The 23,743-nt window shown below is 39.1% G+C and overlaps 1 protein-coding gene across 1 annotated transcript in view; it reads left to right on the forward strand.

Annotated features, from left to right (window-relative positions):
* Cap (Cbl-associated protein) overlaps positions 1-23,743 on the forward strand; it is a 181,733-nt gene that overhangs the window by 11,682 nt on the left and 146,308 nt on the right. The window lies entirely within an intron of this gene.

Consider the following 23,743-nt stretch of genomic DNA (forward strand, 5'->3'; position numbering starts at 1 on the left):
AAAAAATAGAAGCAGGTAGTTAATTGAAAAAAACTGATCGTCACGTAATAGCCACGGGTTTTTCGTACAATAAATGCCTATGTCAATTGGACGTATAGTTTTCTCTGTAGACCAGGGATGTCCAACTTTCCCACTCCGAGAGCCGCACGAGCCAGGCCCCCGGTCAGCTGGCTTCCCCACCTATTTTTCTCCAGGCGTTGCACGAGACCCGGCAGCGAGAGAGTGCGGCGCCCGGAAGAGAAATTCTTCTGAACGAAGCAGGTGTGGTGGGGGCCGTTCTCCTACGGCTCTAGGAGCAGGCGAAGAGGGGAAGGAGCCACTGCGACTCACTCGCGCGCTTAACACCGCTTCACGGAAAATACTATATCTCCGCCAATTTTGCGAATTTCTGCATAAAATTTGGAGAGAGCATTCTTGAAACATACGTCTTCCAGAAAATGTGAAAAGGAAAAATCGATTTTTTCGGTTTTTTACAGTGGTGTGCCGCGGCGGAATACTGCCGCAAACCGCTCGTCTGCACCGGGCCTCAGGGGGCGAAATTGACCCCTGCAAATTCATTTTTTGTCGATTTTGTGTTATTACTCGCGAACCGTAAGAATTAAAAGAAGTAACTTTTTCCTGAGCACTTCTTTTTCTGCCTCCTATTACACAATTTTTTATTCGCTGCCCAAATTTACTCTAAGGGGGTGAAATTAATCCCTGAAAATCCGTTTCTTTTTCGAGTGAAGGATAATTATTCCAAATTGTTACTTTCAAAATTATTACTCTGTAGTATATTCGTATGTTTCTGCCACTAGACATGGATTTTCATAATCGCTGATTTAAACTACACTCTGCTTTTGGATTCAGTGAATCGTATGTATGTAATATTTTATTATTCATTAGTTGACCAGTAGCTTTACCTCCAGAAAGTTGGCCGGGCTTCTTAATAGATGATAATCTGTGGGGAGGGGTTTAGCGAGTAAGGCGAATGAGGAAGAACTCATCTAGCTCAATTGCCGCAACTTTTTTTAAAAATTACAATTTTGCGTAAGCGTCGTAGGTATAGCGAATTGTACTTTCATAGAGTGGTGTGTATTAAGTGTGTGTCCATGAGGTTCGGGTTAGGTCAAGATCATGATATTTCGGATACCCATGTAGGCGATAGTTTTAAAACACTTAGGATGTTCAATCTCCAATTTTCAAGTAGTTGTAGGGCCCAAACTTTTTACAAACTGTTGAGATTGGCTATTTTATGAACAGTTTTCGTCCAGTTTGTGAGAATGAATAACTGGCAATTTCCTCCTATTGATGAATAATCGTTCGGGTTCATACTTACAAGGGAACTACGGTAACCCAAAGATTCTTTTTTTTTAAATTTGCAGGTTTTTAGGGGACCTCAATAGAGGTATAGAACAATTTTTTTTCTGCTACTTTTTGGTTTCTTAGGGTGAGAACGTCCAAAGGTAAAGCCTCTAAAGGTCAATGTGTCTTTTCCTATTTTCCTGTACCTATATTTTGAAAACTCTAGTAGATATAAAAAAAATTGGTATAATGCCAAATTTATGGATTTTATGCTGTATAAAATTATGTAATCAAATTGTTTAAAACTTGTAATTTAAATGAAAAACTGTTCCCTACTACAAATTTTAAACACTTTGATTGCAGTTTAATATAGCATAAAAATCTATTCAATTTTCATTCTAATAATTTCTTTTTATATCTAGATACTACAGTTTTCTAAACATACAGGGAAACAGGAAAATACACATTCACCTTTAACTTTAATGGGTGTTTTCACCTTGGAGAACCATTTTAAAAAGTAGCAAAAAAATTTGTCTGACATTTTCATTGTGGTCCTCTACAATCCTGCGAAGTTTTAAAAAAGATCGGAATTCAGGTTTCCGAAGTTCCCTTGTTAGATGAACTATGTAGATACAGTAGAACTTATCCCAGTAGAATTTATCCTAGTACCTGGTTTACCAAACATGTTGCTGAGCTTTTATTATCCGAACCCGTATCATTTATATTGTGTATGAACTTGTATCGTTGCACATATGATTTTATTTAAAAAAAAAAAAAAAAAAAAACAGTAAACGTCATAGTGTTACAAAACTATTTAGGCTGTATTTGTACATCATTGAAGATCCAATACTGCTGTCTGTTGGTGGCTGTGACTGTCCTGGTATTCCTGGTGACACAAAAAATGTTCCACTTCTGCGGAATTTATAACGCCTTATAGAATTATCTGAAGTCAACAAACCAAGAAAATTCTTAAAGTTTATAAGATTGTTCATGGAATCACCTACGATCATAACTTTTCCACCAATCTTCTTCTTTCTATAAACATTTTCGTACGTAACATTGCCCTTTTTTTCAAAGTTTGTGGATCAAAGTTCAAACGTCTGCCAAAACATGGTATTACAATATTTTGCTGTGCCCATAGATTATTCCATGAACAATCTTATAAACTTTAAGAATTTTCTTGGTTTGTTGACTTCAGATAATTCTACAAGGCGTTATAAATTCCGCAAATGCGGAACATTTTTTGTATCGCCAGGGACACCAGGTAGTCGCAGCTACCAACAGACAGTAGTCTTAGATAAAATATGCAAAAAAAAAATTGTCGTCATCTTCAATGACGTACAAATACAGCCTGGCAACTTTGTTACCGTTATGATGTTTCCTTTATTTTTAAATAAAATCCTAAAATTGACCTATTTTTTAAGGGATTTGAATTTTGATGGGAGGTTACCCTCGATGAATTATTTCCTCCGCATCTTACGCATCTCATGAAACAGTATTTCTTCACAGGCTGTGACGACTAATTTATTTTTAAATAATTACAACGTCGAAATTATCCTTGCATTCTTGAGAAATGAGTAGCACGCTTTGGAGAAGATGCGCTTGCCTGTTAAGTGATGTTATCTCTGTCGTCATCGCAATTCAAGTTAACGCCTCGTTGCGCCAACGTAATTAGCGTGATAATCATTTTATAAATACGATACTTCCGTTAGCGTAACTTCTCGGAGACGAATTGAGCGGTGCGCAAATCTAATTCATTTAAATCTCGGATGCATTTAATCGACGATTTAACGTTGAATGGTTTCTTTTAAAAAGTTCTTTATCATACATGTTTCTACTTCTTGGAGAGTTATACATTTTTCACATGTATTTTACCGATTTCAAACAATTAACCCTCTGTGTCAAGTTGTGAGCTTTAGTAGTAGGTAATGTCTGAATCATCCAATTTTGGTTAATGCATTGTTTTCACTGATCCCTTCTTCGAATTTGTTCAAGGGCGATATTCTCAGTTGCTACTTATTCTTAAGCAAATGCTTAAGCATTCGGCATCCTCTACTAACCTAGTAGTAAATAAGTAACGACTCAGAATACCGCCCTAAGAATCCATCGCAAATCTTAAATCGAATCAAAAAAATTTCTTCGCATACATTCTTTCATTTACATTCGATAAATACTTTCTTAGCAAATTGATAGGCCATTTTCCTTATATAGTTTGCAAATCGTTGTGAATTTATTGCGGTGAAAATGAAATAGATCGATAACTGCATTCATAGACTCTTCAGTTGCACCTGTTTGTTCCTTGTTGCACTTGTTGCATAATTAATAAGTGTGCTATATAGAAGGTGTGGCTATAAGTTCAAAGAATCATGGTCTATTATTTTCCAAACCTATTTGATACTCTACCTGCCGATAAATTAATTTCTGACCACAGTGAATCACAGTTCACCAAAGTTAGAAACTATACAGGGAAACTATATTAGTTAGCACTACTATTGAATCATCTGTGACAATACGTGGAACAAACGAAGTTATCAGCAAAATTTTATCACTGTCAAAACTGTTTCTCTCTGTTCTAACTTTATCTATTTTTTACAAACAAAATATCCATTTCGTTTACGTTATTCCCGATTCCTTAACGAGACACGAGTTCTGTCAATATTTTGGTTGCTGTAGTTCATTGCCCGTTCAAAATAGACAACATTTTGTCTCTGACGTTTTTTATATTGTTATGTAAACTATCTCAAAGCTTGCACGAATTTACAAGCACGAAGAAGATTTCCAATTGAACGAAAATCTGCTAAATTGCCAGAACAGAGGAATTTGACTACTTCCTGCTATCTTGATTTTATTGATTTGTCTTGCATCTACTGCGCGCGCGTGGCTCTAACCACACACCTGTATGTGCACAATATTACGTAGGAAAAGTATATTTTTTGCACAAAATTATTGAATGTCTACATCTCGAAGAAGAATGTACTAAACAACAATTAGAGAAACTCAATCACATCACCCAGCGGCCAAAAAAGCCCACAGACACTGATCTTCGAAAAGTGCTGTATAATTCGCTGAATATAAAAGAATCAGCAGCGAAATTCAAAATTTCGGCCGGACAGATCGGTAGAGAATATAATTGCGAAGAATTTAAAAAAAAATCATCAAGCTTTCTGAAAAATTACGACCTGTAGGGTGATTTGAACAAAAAATGTTATTATGGACCACTGTGCGGCGTGGAGACACGCCGACGTCATTCGAAGTATTCAGAGAAGAAAAGTGCGAAGAAAAAACAGCTGTAGAGGTGACGTGTGTATGGAAACGTAAGAGGGGAGGCATATGAACAGGTATACAAAGTCGTGGTAGGGGAAGAGAAGCAAAGAAATCATAAGCGTTACCAAAACCGAAAGTTGCTTCTCAGGATTCTATTTCCGATCCATTATAATTAGACATGTTTCGCACCATTTAGTGAGTACTACCTACCCTAGTACTCAGGGCTGGCGGAAAACAATTTTGCAAGTTATGTGCCGCATAAGGGCGCCAGCCGAAGGGGGCGCCAAAAGACTATATCGCACACTTAATAATAAAGGAATCTAATTCCCACGTAAACAAAATGTAAATGTAATTTTTATTATTGTACCTCGCAAAGACAAAACATATTAAATAGAAAACAGGTGCAAAAATTTGGGGGCGCCAAAAATTTTCTTGCATAAAGGTCTGCGCGCACATATCAGTTTCGTGTCAGTACCGTTCCGCCGTGGCTGTGGTAAGAAGAAGAGACCCTCTACGCCCCTCTTCTTCTTACCACTGGCACGCCGGAACGGTACTGATACGGAACTGATATGTGTGTTTAGACCTTAAGGGGAGGTTCCGGTCTGGAGCCCAAAAAAATAGGTGATATTTAGGAATTAATTAAAGGAAAACTACTATATATAATTTAATGGGACTTTTTGCATTGTATTAAGGATGTCTTAAATTATGGAAATATATTTTTTGTTTTGTAATTAATCATTGCAGACGGCCCTGGGTAGCCGTTAAAGTCAAGGCGTCAAAAAATTCATCCAAATCGGTGGGCGCTGTATCCCCAAAATTTATTATCCGATTCGACTGAAATCTTTTTTATTTTGAAGATTATTCTTCTGTCTAGGGGGGGGGGGGCTAGAAAAAATTACAAAAAATGACATTCTTTTTAGAAAATAACGACACATCAAGTTTGAAATCACTTTTCCCTGTATTTCTTGTCCTTTCAACGGCTTTGAAAATGATAAATTTTTATATTTGTAATTTTTTCTAGTCCCCCTCCCCCCTAGCCAGAAGTATATTCTTCAAAATAAAAAAGTTTCAGTCGAATCGGATAATAATTTTTGGAGATACAGCGCCCACCGTTTTGAGAACACTGTTTCGAGAAAAACGCGTTTAAAGTTTTACGTGAGCGCCGAGTGACCGGTTGTTGCCCATGCATTTCGCGCTACTCAAATGCCTGTAACTTCGGGAATTTTACGAATTTCAACAAATCCTTTTAAACACGTTTTCCTAAAAGGTTGAACATTCGAAAAATGAAATAAAAAACAAAATATCGACATTTAGACCGGAACCTCCCCTTAAGGGCGCCAACCATCCTCGCGCCGGCCCTGCTAGTACTATTGAAGAGTGAAGAGTAGGACTCACATATTGAATCCTTCTTTTTAACATCCTGTACAGTGTAGCCCCAACTAAAGCAAAGTATCTAGTAAATGTAGAACGTTTAGTTAGATCACCTTGCAGCCGCGATAAATATTTAAATTTATTTCGACTGTAACCAATGCGAATACATAGTCATTTATGCTTATCGCCGGAAGTTAAACATCGGCGTGTATACGCTGTTAGGAAGGATCGGCATTGGCGTCATCTTTCAAGGTGACGGGAACATTGCGAAATAGGTGCATCCATTTTCTGACGTGCACCGTGCATAAATGTGCGGCGTAAGTGCAGCTCGAGGTCTTTGTGCAATTAATGCGGTGCATCGTGCACAACGTGACATTAATTTGTCACGGTTGTTGCCGCTGGCAATGTCAAGGGAGCACGTATGAAATTTGCTCTGTAACGCCGGAGTATTCCGTTGTGACAGTATGCTCTCAACATACGCACATTCTGAACATGGCGTGACATAATACTCAGAATAGCCACTAATTTCCGTGTAATGAAGACATTTGAATTTTAGGCGAATGTTTGCGCTTAAGGCCTTTTCACACGAGGCACTTTTGTGGCTCGCAATTGGTATTCAGAATAAATTTTTTTCTTTAGCAGAAACAGCCCTGGATTACGAAAAGGGGATTAAGAAAAGTGTGAATGTCGTGTGAAAAGGCCCTTAGTTTCTTGGATAGATATGTACAGTGACTCGCATTAATATTCGGACACTTTTTAAAATCGCACAACTTTTTTAGAATTGGTGCAAACAACTTGAGTTTTTTTGAGAAGCTGGAAGGATTAGTTTGCTAACTGACGCGTTTCGGCGTTTTGAAAAAAAAATGTATTTGGTTGGAATAGCGAAAAGAATAGTAAAGGTCGATTTTTAAACTGTTTTTGTGAGCTTGTAATGAAAATTAAAAAAAAACCGTTTGTAGATTGCAGTAAGTTGTATACGTGCCTAAAATTTCAACAAAATCGGTTAACGTTGCTCCGAGCTACAAACGTTTAAAGATCGCAGAATAAGGTCGAGAATCGCGAAAATTCCTGAAATCGCGAAAATTCCCGAAATCAGCGATTTCCTTCTGCGCCCCTCTTCTCTTTCTACTAGCACGTCGGAACGGAACTGACACGGAACGGATATGTGTGCGCAGACCTTAACGCAGAAGTACGACGTGCATAGTGCTCTTAGCGTTGCGCGGTCTCCTTGGCAACGGAAGCCGCGCTGTGCGAGAGAAAGATTGGAAGGGGAAGCAGGCGCGTGAGGGGCCCCTACGCGGGACAGCGCTGGCACAGGGGACTTAACTTCGAAGCCGTTCTTCTCGAAACACCATTTTCAGATACGGTGTACATCATAGCTCTTGAACCAATGAATATTTTCACTTGAAATTTTTATTGGACGTGTAGAACTCCTTCCTTCACAGAGTGGAATTCCCGCAGCAACATTTGATGTTTGTAAAACATTTTATAACTGATTAAAGACGATTCTGTTCCTAACAAATGTGGGGGGGGAAATTGATTCGCGTGTAACTTCCACAATTTTTGTTCAAATTCATCGGCAAGTTTCCACACTGTAGATACTTGAGTATAGAATAATCACCTCAAAGCATTTTGCTGTCGGATGATTGGCTGACCTGAATCGATGTACACCACCTGCAGCGCCGCGCTGTACAGGGCTATCTTCAACGATTACTAATTTCGTCAATTTTATACATTCCGACGATTTTTTTTTTTGGTAATTACTCGCAAACGTGTCCACAATAGATTGTGAAAACTACGAGTATAACGATTATTTGGTGTCGAAGTAATTTAGCGTCAAAGAAACCAACGATTTTAGGTATCCAATAGTCCACTACTCCCTTAACACTTAAAACTCCAACGTCGAGTTGGACACGACATAATACATACTCCGTTTCAGCCCATTCTGGAGAGTTAAGTGTGAAAGTGTAAGGAAGGGTTGCTACTAGTTAAACAGTATGCTGAATACATCCCTGAGAAACTCAAGGGTCCTAAACTGATTTTGCCCACTGCCACCTTTACGACGTTACGATTTCGCTGTAAGACGCGATACTCGGCATATCGCTGCTTAGCATTGATAGTGGCATAATTCAAAAGATGACAATTTTACAGGAATAGCAATTTAAAATTTGCATTCGACTGACAGTTTAATATTGTGAAAAAAATCAAGCATGACATTTTTTTAGTTATGCCGCTATGAATGCCAAGCAACGATATGGTCCTCGCGAATAGCGAAGCATGCTAATGCGAAAGCTTATTATTCGAATGAAAATTTGCATGAATAATTGGGCAATTTTGACTGAATGAAGAGTACGTGACACAGAAGATATAACTGTGCTCCACTTATAAGTACATATTTGACTACGTATACACGTCCCTTCTACTCTTATAATAAGTCAATACAAAATACGTTAAATTACATTCAATTAAAAACAACTATTATTATCTCTATTTTCAACAATAGAGATGTATAATTATTTTGAAACAATTTTTTCTATTTTTTTCAATCATCATCTTTTATCGTTCGTCAAGAATAATCCACAAACCATCAGAAAAGTTTAAAACACTTTGCTGAATATTGTTTGTAAATATAGTAAGCAAAAGGTTCAATGGAAAAGACTATCGACGATCGTAGTTCCAAACGAATAAATAACTGTACGGCTCTAGAACATTAATCTACGATTTTGTTTAAATACGACTGCTTCCTTTTTAGGATGCCTTGGTGAACGAATTTTTACTTGCATTCGAGTTCTAGACCTCATTCTAATATGAAGAGATATTACGGAAAAATTTGTCTCGCTATCGGGAGCAGAAGAATTGCGTGGCTAGCTAAACACTTAAGAGCACTGGTATACGCGGAAATAAAAGAAATAAACGAGCTGAACATCCTGAAACGCCGCGGTACAAGGGGGATGGTAAAACCTCTGCTTCGCAGACTTTGCGATTGCGGGGAGCACGGCGCACGGGCGACAATCAGGGGGACTCTGCACACCCGATGCATCGTGATTTCGTGACGCGTAAGCTTGTACTTATTTCCGGTGCCGCCTGTGTGGAATTAACACAAACAGTCAGCCCTTCTACACAGGAAACACGTGCAAAGCGGTCAGATCCCCGCATCGCCAATATCATGATCGTTTTCCGATTCTCCAGGTTCCGAGCAACTTGCATGGAACATCAGGTCCCACTTAATCCTTGAATTTTCGTTGTTCTTTTTTACTTTCGACAGAAAAGTCAAATTGAGCAGGCGATACAAAACGCTGCAGGTAAATACGTACGTGGTAGAAAATTAGAAATACAATTACCAATTCACCCCCATAGCCATAAAATGTAGCTCGTCAAAAATTCTGAATAGCTAATTCTGTTTCTCTTTGATTTACAAATGAGCAACTGACGTCAAGATGGATTTTAGGTAATACCGAAGAATTCTGAAGAGAGATGATATTTGTTTACTTGCACGAATATTTACAGATGAAAATTTACCGTTCTAAGTATTATCTCACTCATTGCCCTTCATGCCCTTAAGAAAGACATTTTTAATGTTCTCCGCAAACAGTAGAAGATTGGATTGTCCATGTATATGCAGACAATTTACACAATGTGGGTGTTGTCATCCATCAAAATCATCAAAGAGCCCCGTAGCTGTCTTATGCGAGGAAACGGTCAATTCATCTGCTAATGGATGAGAAGTGTCAAACACAGGAGTGTCGCTCAATAGAGGGACAGGACGTGATCTTTATAACCTATTTGTGCCTATAAACGCGAAACAGTATAAATACCACCACTATCCCATTCGTTGCACATGAAATGCGATAATAAAGGAAGATTGGCATTGACTGACTTGATGTCTGTAGAGATGAAACGAACGATATCCGATTGACGAAGGGAATTTCCGAAATATTAATTTAAAACAAAATGGCAGCTATTTAAAATCCTGATTTTTTTCGCGTGATTTTTGCGCGTTTCCAAAGTCGGTTTTTGTATAAACCCTAGGCACGATAGAAAGAAACGCATTATTTTTTCTGGTAAACAATGCGACGATCTTGAAAGAAAGTACACCGTGGACGTGATAATGACGAGAACGTAGAGGGCAGAGCCGAAGACGGGAAGAAATAAGGAGCGAATGATTTCTGAACTGGTGATGCACAAGACTTGCTAAAAATTGTATCGTTATTTCGAATGAAATCACATGCAAATTGGTGCAGGTATCGTGCATGTTATTGAAGAAATGATTGAAGTGATTGAATCAGGCGAGTGAAAATATCGTTTGAGATTGGAGAGTTGGAGTTGAGTGTTGAAATTTACATTTTGTATTTTTTATATTTATATTTCGGTGGTCACGAACACGTGCTCTTATTATGTTCGGCGATGACGACACCGTAATTCAACTGAAATAGATATGAGAATGTAACTCGGTCAGTACACCTACATATACATTATTAGCGTTTCGCAGAAATACATAGGTACTGCTGTGTCTAGATACATTATTTATGTGGTAGCTATTATCTTGGAATACTGGTCCGCTATTAGAATGCATTCCTCCTGTGCAGCGAATTTTCGAAGCTGAAGTTTATTTCTAAAAAATAAATAAACTTTATACACGTATGTACGTATAATAAATAAATAAATGTATCGTTCTGTAAATGTCAGATCTCATTAGTTGCCACTGTATATTAAATATGCAATAACATAAGCCCTAATGGGGAAGATGACGCAAACTCGGCGCAGAGGGCGCCACGAGCGCATGTACTATGATTTAGCATGAGTGCGCATGTGCGAATTATTTGCGCGGGAATTTTTAATTTGTAGAATGCACGAAGTGGGTAGTTACATAACGTTTTACACGTGCGCTGGTGGCGTCACGGGTGGCAAAAAGTTGCAGTCATCTTCCCCATTGTCAACCTTCAATCACTTGTGTTTATTCGTCAATTTATTTTCAGATTTTTTTCCATTGATTTTATCGAGATTGAAGCCTGATACAGGAGAGTTCCATAATATTTTTTATTGTAAAATAAAGCAATCCAAGTCACATAATTAGAATTCTAAAAACGAGTATAGAAAAATCTATCAAATTGTTGTATCAGGAATGATGACGAAATAAGTTGTTACGTTGCAAATATTGACACATGTATCTTGACATGCGTCGAGCACCATGCCTTTGTGAATATAATATTTAATAATACTCAATCGGGAGCCTCTAGTTCTTACTACATTACAAACCCCCTATTTATCAACAAACTGCTATTAAAATGGTAAGGTCCACGATTCGCCTGATGAGCGTTACAAGTCGTCTTTGCTTCTTATCAGCGCGTAACAAAAGCACATCTAACGTTCGCCTGATAGATCGCTGATAGATATCTGTCGTTTATGCGATTAAAGAAATTTAGATAGTAACAGTAGTTTTTTATAAGATAGAGCAATAGGAGGCGTTCCTGTTCCGGGACTAATGAAATGCCAATCAACGCCAACGCGAGGATCATGTGTCGCTCGAGAGATCAAAGCCTCTCCCGACGGTATTTCGCCTCATAGGGGTAAATGAGCACCGATTCGCCGTGCATTGTGCTCGTTGCACAGTCGCGTCTTACGAAATATGGGTAACGAATACTGTTAATGCAGAGCTGGCTGTCATTGATTCCCATCGTTTATTCAATGCCGGCCTGCGTGACCCTAATCAGAACCATAGATTGTCGTCATTATTATGCAACCGGCGTTAGTTGACACTGTTACAGTTATGAAGCATGGTCTACATGCCATAATAAGTTTGTTGACCCCCAAGGGGCGGGCACCGATTTCCACGACTGCTTTTTAGGACGTCGCTGACGTGGCAAACGATTAGTTACCGTATAACGGTAGCTCGAATACTGGAACTGATTTGGCATAGAACCTAGAGATGCTCAAGATGCTAATTGGAGCACACGTCCTCAGCATTATTTGTCTCGAATAGGGCAAGTCCGGGACAGTTGGTCGACCTACCATAAAACGGCTATTAAAACTAATACTGATATCACTTATTTTATCAGAATATACCTAATATCTTCAGAATTTTATGCCGATTCCAAAAAAGACTGGTCGATATTTAATTTAAAAAATATTTGCTGAAAATCGGGTTAAAAACTGAAGTCGTGATATCTAACCACCTCTACCGAGGTGCCGGGAGAAATGGTTTTTGTCGTTGGTCCTCTCGTTAGCTTTGAAAGGAGCGGTTAATGTCTATGGTCAAATACTTTCGCTGCATTGTTCCTCAATACCTCTACTACCTTATTATCCAAAATATTAACCGAGAATTAACTTAGAAGTATATTTTAAATACGAGAAAGGAGGTTAAATGGAGTCGCAACCTCTACTTACCTTTTATAGCCCATAAATCTAGAAAAACACAGAAGGAAACGAAATGACGCTATTCTTTCAACTGTTTGGCTCCTAGAGAAGCTATTGTTCTGTAACTTAACGTGGCGTTACGGGGATGTTCCATGGCGCGTGGCTCGGCGAGCCATGAACGGTCCCACCGCGCGGGACTCGGCGAGTCGGTCCGGCTCGCCTCAGGCTCGGCTCGCCATGAGGAATCCCACGGCGCGGGACTCGGCGAGTTGGTTTGGGCGAGCACAAGTCGGCGGGCCATGAGTGTTCCCACGGCGCGGGACTCGGCGAGTTTCGCGCCGTGGAACTTCACCTTTAAGGGGTTACCTACCGTCAGGAGGTAGAAAAAGAATCGATTCTTTGGGAATTTATTTCAGAATGTACATGCATATTTTTATGCAATGGTTTTTATTTTCAGATGAGGGACACTTTAACGTGTTATTATATTATGTTTTGGTATAAAAATATTTAGTTATTGCAAAATTACAACTGATTTCACGGAAGCTGTTTTTAGACCGGTGACCACGATTTCTCCAAAACCGCTTCACCGATCTTTCTGTAACTTTGTAGGTTTCGTCTAGACATTCCAATCCAAAAATATAATTTTTGCAATATTCTTTTCAATTTCTCGAAGATTCTCGAGAATCCTCAAGAAATATGATCTCATTTCTGATTTCTCGAGAAACAAAAAATATCAAGAAATCAGAAACACTAGTCAAAACCATGCACTGGCTAGAAATCTCTCGGCGTGAAGACACGTCCCAGCCAGTCAATGTGATAATTAACATTCACGATTTACAAGAAAAGGAATTCGAATAATTATTCGAACAACATCTAAGTAGTGTTTACCGGTAAATGCAAGAGCCTTTATTAAAAATGTACATTCAGAGTAAATTTACAAAGTCAGTCACAAAAGCCTATGCAGATACCTGTGCTCATCAGAGTTACCAAAATTGTTGTATTTTTTTATATATAATATTTGTGCATTTTGTAAGTGTATTTTGCTCGTAGGAAAAGTCACTTGGTTTATTTCCGGAGTGCAACTTGTACCAATCGAATTTAATATAAAATCCTCAAGAATCAGTCGCGCGCAATCACATATAGAGAATCGATCATCGAAGAGCATACAAACGGATACCTACAGAGTTTCTGGGCTCACTCGGTTAATCGCGATCATCTTTGTGGTTTCTTTTTTCTTTTTTTTTTTTTCATTGCGAGCTGGGCTTATGAAACTCCGCCGTTTCGAATCGGAGTAATCCCATTCGATTATCTGGAGTGCAACTCCGAAGTGATTCGAATTCCGCCATTGTTATAAATAGACGTTCGCTGGGTGCAAGCGCTGTGCGAGTTGAAGTACCATCGTAGGAGCATCGCGAGGGAATTCGAAGCACGTGAACCCAATTGCTTTGAACGCCCCCGCGTCGAATATATCTGACGAGCGCCGTTACAAATCCGAAATAGAATGGAAATTTCTCACCGCGCACCTACCCGGAGGAATTAATCTTTTCACTTTGACATAAGGCGAGAGAAGCCTTTGCAGTGGAAGTTGCTGCGCTGTCAGCTAAATTCAGTTAACTAGGAGCTGCACACACGCTAGGCGTGAACGCGTCCAAAGCGGTGTGCAGAAGCGTTCCAAACCGTTGGACATTCTCGGGACTAGATATAAGGGTTGAATTTAATGAGTGGGAGGAACGCAGGTACTTAGTTCAATTAAAACCGAAGTACAAGCTGGGCGAGCGTTTGTATTCGAGGCTATCAGCGCAGTAGCGGCGTAACCCACATTTTTGGGTGAATTCACATTTCAGCCTACACCCCTTCTTATACTGCAAAATTTTAATCGCATAGTGTCCTGAGCAACCCTACAAAAATATGCACAAAAACGTGTTTTGCACTCAGCATTTTATTGATTTACGTCGCAAAATAGTGGCCTGTGCAGCATTGGTTATTATTTAATAGACTAATAATGTACACCTTAGTAATTATATATTGTAAAAAAAAAAATACCTATGTACCTAAAAGTAGAAATTTTAAGCAACCACTTTAAAACGTCAATAATTTCATTAGCCGTTATCTCGAAACGAAAGTTTTGAAGGGATCCAAGCAGAGTTGGGCATTATTCGACTAAATTGTTCTTCGACTAACCTTCGAATACAAATTTCGAATAGGGTGAAGTTATTCGAGAATAACGAATAAATTTTTAGTCGACTAAACACTTTTAGTCGTTATTCGTTCCTCGTTATTCGTTATTCGAAAGACCACCGTGGCGACTAAGCGAAAATTCCCGAAATCAGCGATTCTCGACCTTATTCTGCGATCTTCAAGCATTTATAGCTCAGAGCAACGTTTGAATTTTCATTACAGGCTCACAAAAAAAAAAGTTTAAAAAAACGATATTTACTATTTTTTTTTTGCTATTCCAATCAAATACATTTTTTCAAAACGACGAAACGCGTCAGTTAGCAAACTGATCCTTCTAGCTTCTAAAAAAAAACTCAAGTTGTTTGGACCAATTCTGAAAAAGCTATGCGATTTTAAAAAGTGTCCGAATATTAATGCGAGCCACTGTAGGTATACAAAAATGGATCGTCAGAAAGCCACCAATGTTTTGGTAAGTTCCTTAATAATCAGATTTACATTTTCTCTAAAATCTAAAGAATTCATAAATGTTCCTCTAATTTAAATATATATCCTTTGATAACATATTAGCAATGATCTTGATCTCGTCCCACGTTTACTCAGTGTCCATTGACACACAACCACGAACCAATCGTGTCGAAATAAGGTATCGTGTGATGTAGAATATAATTCGCAAGACAGATAAACGTGGCACGGTTCTGTATTCGGTATGCTGTGCATAGACGTTGTCAACTGTATGTTAGGAATTAGACGCAATAGATGTGCCATATAAATGATTACTAAAATTTGATCTAAACTCGATGTCAAGTGGTGTGCATGATTTTGCAAATCTCATTCGAACAGTTTTACCCACGTTTGCCGCGTTCATCGGTGTGGTCTGGATTTAGAGCTGCTTCAGTCACGCCTACCCTTATGCAGCTGGGCATGCAGGCTGCAGTTCTGCTGCGCGAGTCTGCAGGCGCCGCGATCGATTACTTTTACCTCTGAACACGACCAAAGAACGTTCCGCCGCGTTTCCCAAGGTCCCGTGGAGAATATTGATAGGGAAACTCCACTGTGCGTGACCATTGTCATGCTCAAAGCAGAGCTGAGAGTCATCAGATCGCGAGTTTTCTGCGATTAATCGAACACAAAGTGGCGAAACACGTGTGAAGAATGAGAGGGAGTAATCAACACAGATGATTGCACAGTTAAAAGATAAGCATGTGAACAGTAATACGGCTAGAGAGTCAACGTATTATTAATGTTTAAGTACCCATGAAAAATCCGCTTCATTTACGAGCATATGAAGTATAGAGGGCGTTTCAGACATGTACATATAAATTTTACTGATTAGTGGAGAGTTTAAAGAGAAGCATGATGTCTTAGGAAATATATATGATACATTATGTGAGAGAAACGATATTAAATTACGTGTAAAATAAATTGAATTATGTTATACGTTTATGTTTCAATTTTTTTAATATTTAATTAATATAAGGATTAATGAAATAATTTATTTTCCCTGAGAGTACGAAGTTGTTTTAATAACAGTTTTCCCAAAACTGTAATAGTTTTATATTTATTTAGTAATAATTTTGTAGTTAAGCTGTTTAGAATATTAAGTTATTAGGTTATTCGTTGTGGCAAATGCAGACAGATTTTAATTAGGTAAAGTTGAAGGAAATTTATGTAAAGTAAATAGTTTATCATCTGATACATGGATGGCATTGTTTTAAATTATCAATTATATTATTAGTTAGAAGAAGATGGTGTATTGTTTCAAATTTAAGAAGTAGTACACAAGTGACTATTCAAAGCGACAAACTTTAACGTCAAAAAAATGTGTCGCAATTAATTAGCCCTCGTTATAAGTTTTCTAAAGTTGTATGTAAATTTCGTGTATTCAAATTCTTTTCTCTCTCTTATTTACTTCTTACATGACTTTTAAGAAGATTGTATATGCCTTTTCCTGGGAATTTATGTTTCAATAATGTATACGTAATCATATATTCCGCAAAAAATAGGGTCGAGCTGTATAATAAAAAAAAAAATTAGGAAATTGCTAGTTAGTGAGGGCATAAGGTAATTCTAATAAACACAAGTAGATCAATAAATGGGACAACAGGCAGCATATAACTTCTGAAAATATGTCATTTTGTCGTAAAAATTGGCGTCGCAAAAGTCACTGTAATATCAAAATTGAAAAGGTTACCTAAGAATAATATCATAATATTCTCGATAATCCATATTTCCTGTCAATGTTTCTTACGCATTTGTCAGAAATATTTATTCATTTTTTAACAATGATATTCGATAAGGAAGCCAGTGGCCTCGTGTATATTTCAAAATTACGCTCTAAGTATAAACTTGAGAGCTTCAAACAGTAGCAATCTGGGATCGAAAGAGTTCTGGAAATCTGGAACTTTTCAATAGGTTCTATTTAAAACATGGATCGTGCAACTTTTTTAAAAAAACTTTCTCACAATATAAGTTCGCATAATAAGCGATAAAGAAAAGTTTTTGAAATAAAAGTTTTAGTTGGAAACGACTTGATTTTTTTTTTAAAAACTAGCGGAATTAGTTTTCTAGGTGATGTGTTTCGTCGTTTTGAAAATAATTGCAACTGGTCGGAATAGCGATGAAAATAGTGAAGGTCGTTTTTCTCTCAAATTTTTTTCTGAGCTGAAAATTCAAAATAAAATCGCTGATTTCGGGAATTTCGCGATTTTCGCCCTTATTCTGCGATCTTTAAACGTGTGTAGTTCAGAGCAACGTTAACCGATTTAGATGAAATTTTCAGCATGTGTACAACTTACTTCAATCTACAAACGGTTTTTTTTTTTTTGAGTTTTCATTACAGGCTCAGAAAAAATTTGAGAAAAAAACGACCTTCAGTATTTTCATCGCTATTCCGACCAGTTGCGATTTTTTTCAAAACGACGAAACACGTCACCAAGAAAACTAATTTCGCTAGCATCTAAAAAAAAACTCAAGTCGTTTGGACCAATTTTAAAAAAATTATGCGATTTTAAATAGTGTCAACTTACTTTCCGATGCGACTGTATACCTATTTCATTATAGGTACCCTCCATTTTTACGGTTTCTATGCAAATGATGTAGACCCGGTTTCCTGAAAATCCACATGATCTTCAATTTTCAAGAAACATAATTTCAGACTTTCTCGAAACGAGTAAAATACTCGATTTTTCCCATCCAATTATCCTCGAGCAATACGCTCCCTAATAGGCGCTTCGCACACATTCCGTTTTCACGCTTAAAGGAATGTTAAACATTGGGAATTATTAAATCTAGCATGGCCGTAATAAGCCTCTCGCGCACAGTGTTAGGAGGAAGAATGATTTACGTCGTACAGGGGGTGATCTCCTTAAACAGAACCACTCGTGTATCTCTACCATTATGGTGGTCACGAGCGACATATCAAACAGGAGTCGCATTATGCTGCCTGCTACATGTAACGCAAGAAGTAGTGGTACATTTCATATACGTCTCCATACAAATAATATGAGCGCAAGATAACGAGTCGATAAGCCTCTGTGCTTCTTGTATGCCTTCAAATAGCACGATGCTAGGTACTACAAGTTGTTTCAGTAACAGCTGTGTTCATTGTATCGCACTGCAATTTTACTGAACAGACTTTTAGGAGAAATTTTTTTCCAATAAAAGTTGTTCCGTATGAAAGTGGCCAAGGAATGGTCGTAACTATTTTGTGCAGGTGGAGTCGTTTACGAGATACGAAGGTCATTCTTAAATTTTTCACGACATCCCGTATTTTTAGGGCTCAATAAGTTCTATGCTTGCATGATTCGTAATAAGCTGACGTAGGGCGAGTTTAGACTTATTTTCGTTGGGAGAACCTGACGATTCCATCGGCAATAATTTCACGAAGGTCTAATAGAGAATATAGAAGTTCAAATGCCGCAAAGAACCGCCGAGGTAGCGAAGTACAATGCGAACTTAGTGCTTGCTTTGTTTTCAAAGTAAACATTTTTCGGTGCTTTCTGGGAAGCAGCGATGTGAAAACACCGGAACCGTACACGGCATGCAAATCCCCTGGCGTGTAAACACGCCGACGCCCCTCGGAGTGGAAACATTGCAGACTGAATTTGAATAAAAAGGAAATTACCTACCTCTGGTTTCAGTTGACCAAGCAAAAAGTACGACAGTGTCGGGAGACGCGTGTGTTTCGAGCATCGCAGAACTAAACTGTTTTTCATTGCCCACCCAATCCTCGAAAAGTTTCCTTTTAACGGAAAGTTTTGATCGTGGGGAGGTCCCGTTTTGGAAACTTCATATTAAAAACATGCTGCACAAGTACACGGAACTTCTCCCAAAGTGTTGTACTTTAAAGTTTTATGAAACTCTGATTCAGTATGGATTTTGGAGATCTACCATTTGGCACGAACATTCAGCAGTACAATATGGAGAGTTGTAAGTAACTGTGCAAAGTCACTTGGGGGTTGCTTGTCACATTGACTTTCAGAAAAAAATTAAAACCACTTCCAAAAAATAAAAAATAATTTTTTTCCTTATTTAATCTGTGAAAATTCAAATTTAAATTTTCACCTATATAGTATGATAGTATAATCATTTTTAGGAGAAAACGAAACCTGCAGACATGAATATTTTCCAATTCTTTTACAGTTGAGTTTGGTTAATCAAATGACAACTATCCGCACCCAGGGTAACTGGAAATTCAAATTTAAATTTTCGCCTATATAGTATCGCTCCGCCCTAATAAGGATGTCTCAAATTTGTTATATGGGATCTACAACTCAACGCGCTGAAATTCTCTAAAATGCGAGAGTACATGAAATACAAATTATGTAAAGAGGCGAAGTTTGAATTAACCAGTACAGGCAAAGTATTGAGCCAATATTGATTCAGTATTGAACTCAGGATGGGACCACCGGGGCATCGCCCTTTTTCGAATAAAAAAAAGATCATCAAAATCGGTCTATATAGGTACTGAGAAGTTATGAGCAGACCAACATAAAAAAAATTACATAGGTACGGGTCGAATCTATAACTTCCTCCTTTTTGAAGTCGGTTAAAGAGTATGACCATCTGTAATAACTATATCCATGAATAACTGTTTATGATTTCCTGAAAGTTGCCTATCACGTTGACCTAACATCAGGTCATTATTAAGGGAATATTCATCCAAGTTACTGGTTCTACTGGTATACTGCAGTAATCATCGTTAATTATACGTTCCAGAGTTTTCAGTTTGATTCACCTATACGCACACTTTCGTTCATAATTATATGATTACCTCCTCAATTTTAATTTCATATTACACTACACGTATAACCATATTCGCAGTACAAAATACAACATGGCAGGGGAATTAGGGGAAAAAATGTTCTCCACTTGATGTTGAATCAAAACTATTCATTATAAGTGTATTATGTCAGTTATTTAAAACAAACACGAGATGGAGAAGAATTTCGATTAAAAGTTAACAGTTAGACTTCACCACAACTAATTGTAAGTTTCAACCAAACCATTGTAAACATACTCAAGCACTTTCTCACATACGCTACCTCTAATTTAACCACTGCATAGTTACCGCATGGCCCGACTAGTCAAGCTCAACTTTCGGCAATTTTTACGCGGCCAATTTTAAAATGACCATATTTTTGAAAATTTGTCCATCAAGGGGAAGGATAGAACTATATTCTCCTTTTTTCTCAGATTTTTAAAATCACGCCCGATGTTAAAAACCTGCATTTGTTTAAAATAATTGCACAAAAATGGTTAATTTTTTTTTTAAACTGAAATAATTTGTTCCTAAAACTTCAATGTCTTCTCTATAAGCACCGTAGCTCATCTCCATCCGTTTACTACTTCCATATCTATAATGTATTGAAAAAAAGGTAGCGCTTAACTTCAAACAGCTGTAAAATCGACAATTTTCAAAATTTCGAAAAATCCTTCGAGGTACGCTTAAATATCACTAAAGACTACAACATATTCAAATTTCAGCAATCTACGAAAACTTACTCCGAAGTCTGTCCGAGTTCGCATGGAATGTCCCACGAAGCAGTCGCACAGGCTTAATTTCAGAAAACCCTGAAAACTCCTTTGACAGTGTGCAGATCACGCATAGATGTTCATATAAAGCTAAGAAGTGAAGAATGTTTTGACGGACAGTTATCTGCCGTCAGCTGAACGGATAGCGAGGATTCATCTCATCTCGTTACTCTGGGTTACTTATTCTCCCTCGTTGCAGTGATTCACCGTTTACCTTCCGTTCGTCGCATTTAGACTAACTAAAGAAGATTCTCGTTAGAGTAAACATTCCTCTAAAAGCTTCATAGTATTATTTTTTATTATAGCCACCGAAGGTACACGCATCCTCGAGTGCTTTCGCCGAGGCCAAAGCCAAGCTGAAGGATCGTGTTGGTTCTTTATTGAGAACGAGCAGAGTGCCATTGGCGCGTGTACACGTTCACGTGGTTCCAAGAACAATCGTCGGCAGAGGGCGCATATGCTTTCAATTTGAGCGAGCGCAGGGGGCAAACGGTCGTTAACAGCATCTTGATGAGTTGCTCGCACTGCGAGTAACTCCTGTCTTTGCTGATATATATGTGCATTCCGAGTGCAAGGAGGGGCCCTGTTTAGTTCATTGGTCATTCGGTAAGTCGGTGACTCATGTGCGAGCTAGTATGCGCCTTCCCCTCGGTGCAGTACGGTTCGGTTCGCCCCCTTCGAACGAAACGCTCGCTTACGCCCGTACAACGCAAAGCGTAGAAAACACACGGCTATGCCTTGTCCTCTCGATACTTAGCCGCTCTTCAGGGACGTTAGTAGCTGCACGCTGGACCCCGTACTACTTAGACCTCATCCTTCTACCTCGAGTGTCTAATGGCGTAATAATTTTCGCGTATGAAAATGCTAAACAGCTGAGTACGTGTAGGGGAGGATTTCATTGGGTTCTCTTGTAAGTAAGAGGTAAAGTTTCAGAGGTCTAAGCTTCTGGAGTTCTTGATCTCTAGGGGTCTGGAGTTTCGCAGCTTCGGAACTTTGGAACTATGGGGGTTTAAAGCTTCCGAGTTTTAGAGCTGCACGGTTTTGGAGCTTGGAGCTCTGGAGCTTTTGTTCTGTCAAGCTTTGAAGCTCTAGGGTTCTCAAGTTTTGAAGCTCTAGGGTTTTCAAGTTTTGGAGCTCTATTGTTCCCAAGTTTGGGAGCTGTGGAGGTTTGTAGCTTTGTAGCTTTTGAGTTTTGGAGCGAGTTGGTTTCGGTGCTGCGTAGTTCTGGAGCTTATACATGAAAGTAAATGTTTCTATCACACCAATTTTTCATAAGTAAACAAAATATTTATTTATCCAGTTATTGTAACGTTTGCTTATTATTGCCATATATTATTTACTTGAAGGCTGCCGACCAGGGCTTAAAGTTTAGAATTTAAAGAATTTCTAAAAAATGGTAAGCCCTATCGAAATTTTGTTCAAATAATATTAGAAGAGCATTCAATTTTCTACAATTACTGTATAAATAATTTTCTCGTGCTTCCAACGATTTTTTAGATAATAGCGTTTGAATATAGAGAAATCCGCACCTCGCGCGCCCCACCTGTACGGCGTGACGTATCGTCTATACGCGCGCGGCGCGGACCTCTCTATATTCAAACGCTATTATCTGAAAAATGGGTGGAAGCACAAAAAAATGATATACACAGTAATTGTAGAGAATTGAATGCTCTTTTAATATTATTTGAAGAAAATTTCGATAGGGCTTACCATTTTTGAGAAATTCTTTAAATTCTAAACTTTAAGGCCTGGTCGGCACCCTTTCCTGTTGTCCGATTACAATAATCTTTTTCAGGGCCTATTCTTTTTATGGAGTGAACCATATTAGGGGGTGAGAGCAAAGTAAGTATCGCAGGTTGAAAATAAGGGCCACCCTACTGTACATACGGGCCTGAGGGTCCCGTATACCCCGACTGCGCGGAACGAGCGGTTGTCGAGGTTCCCTGAGTTGGGCCAGTGGCAGCGATCGCTGGCTCTCGAGTACAATCGCCGGGACGTATCCTTTGCGCGGCGAGTACCAACGGCTACGCCTTGGAACGCGCACGTGTTTCCTCGCTCTGGGACTCTATCGCGACGAGGCCGCGGGGAAACGCACCGCGGCGACCCATCGACGAGCGTCCACGCGCCGCAAAGTGCAACGACATCGACGATCAATTGCCTATTACATATCTATTCGCTCTTGAATGGGAATCGGTATTGTTTCGGAGCGACAGTTCTCGCGCGGTTTTCCATTTATCTGATGACGTTTATCTGCGTCCATTGACGCGGCCGTGTCACCAACAAACGGATATCGTTCCCTGTTCACGGTGATCAATACCACGTAGAAGGTAACGGCTAGTAATTACCGAACGTCATGGCGCGGTGACAGTTGCATTTGAAAAGTGACGCGCGCCGATCGAGCGCCCCTTCGATCGCGACTTTCCATCGGTCACCACGACCCTCCCTGGTGGATCATTTGACTGGTGGCGGAGAGTGCGGTCTCGCGCTGGCGAGACTATAGTCGTAGAAGTGGAGCAGGAGAGTTTAACTACGGTGTAGGAGGGTCTTCGAGTGACAAAAACGAAATTCTTCAGCGATGGTTCATATGAGCTACGCGCAGTGGGCTTGCCTGCCCAGCACTTATCGGAACAAGGTTGGTGGAGTCGCTTAAGTGTGGTCCGTTTTTCAAGTCTCCTTGCCCCGGTTAGGGCTTTATCATGCGGGACACTTTACTGCTCGGTGGTTGGTTTGAATTTAAATTTCCCTGGTGCTGATTTGAAGACGGAGAGACGCGGAGGACGTGTGAATGTGCGCGAATACCAGGCGCCAGCTACAAAAGTGTCTGATGCTAAAAGGCTGTTATCATTCACGAACGTTGCACAGACTCGCGTTTATGGTTACACGAATGTTTACTTATCACGCATTCCCTCGTTCGGATTGCTTTCGATCCTTGGTCTGATTGAAATATTCATGCGAAAATACCGATCGACGCGATTGTTCCCACCTGGCTGGGTCAACACCGGAATATTTCTGTCGGAACGACACGCGCTCGGATTTATTTGCATAATTCATATTCTCCGGTATTGGAATGAACTCGGTAGCCTGCTTCCCAATGCGAACTGCGAAGCGTGATAGGAGGAGTTGTCGTTTCTTCTTAAATACGTGGCCCAACACGGTTTTGTTTGTTGGCTTTAACGGCGCGTAAGTACTTAGGTGAACCAACCAGTGAATGACCGAACTGTTGAATCTACGGACCTTTTGGGATTAATACTTGAATATA

The sequence above is a fragment of the Andrena cerasifolii genome, chromosome 2, assembly GCF_050908995.1.
Source record: "Andrena cerasifolii isolate SP2316 chromosome 2, iyAndCera1_principal, whole genome shotgun sequence".
Taxonomy (NCBI): Eukaryota; Metazoa; Arthropoda; class Insecta; order Hymenoptera; family Andrenidae; genus Andrena; species Andrena cerasifolii.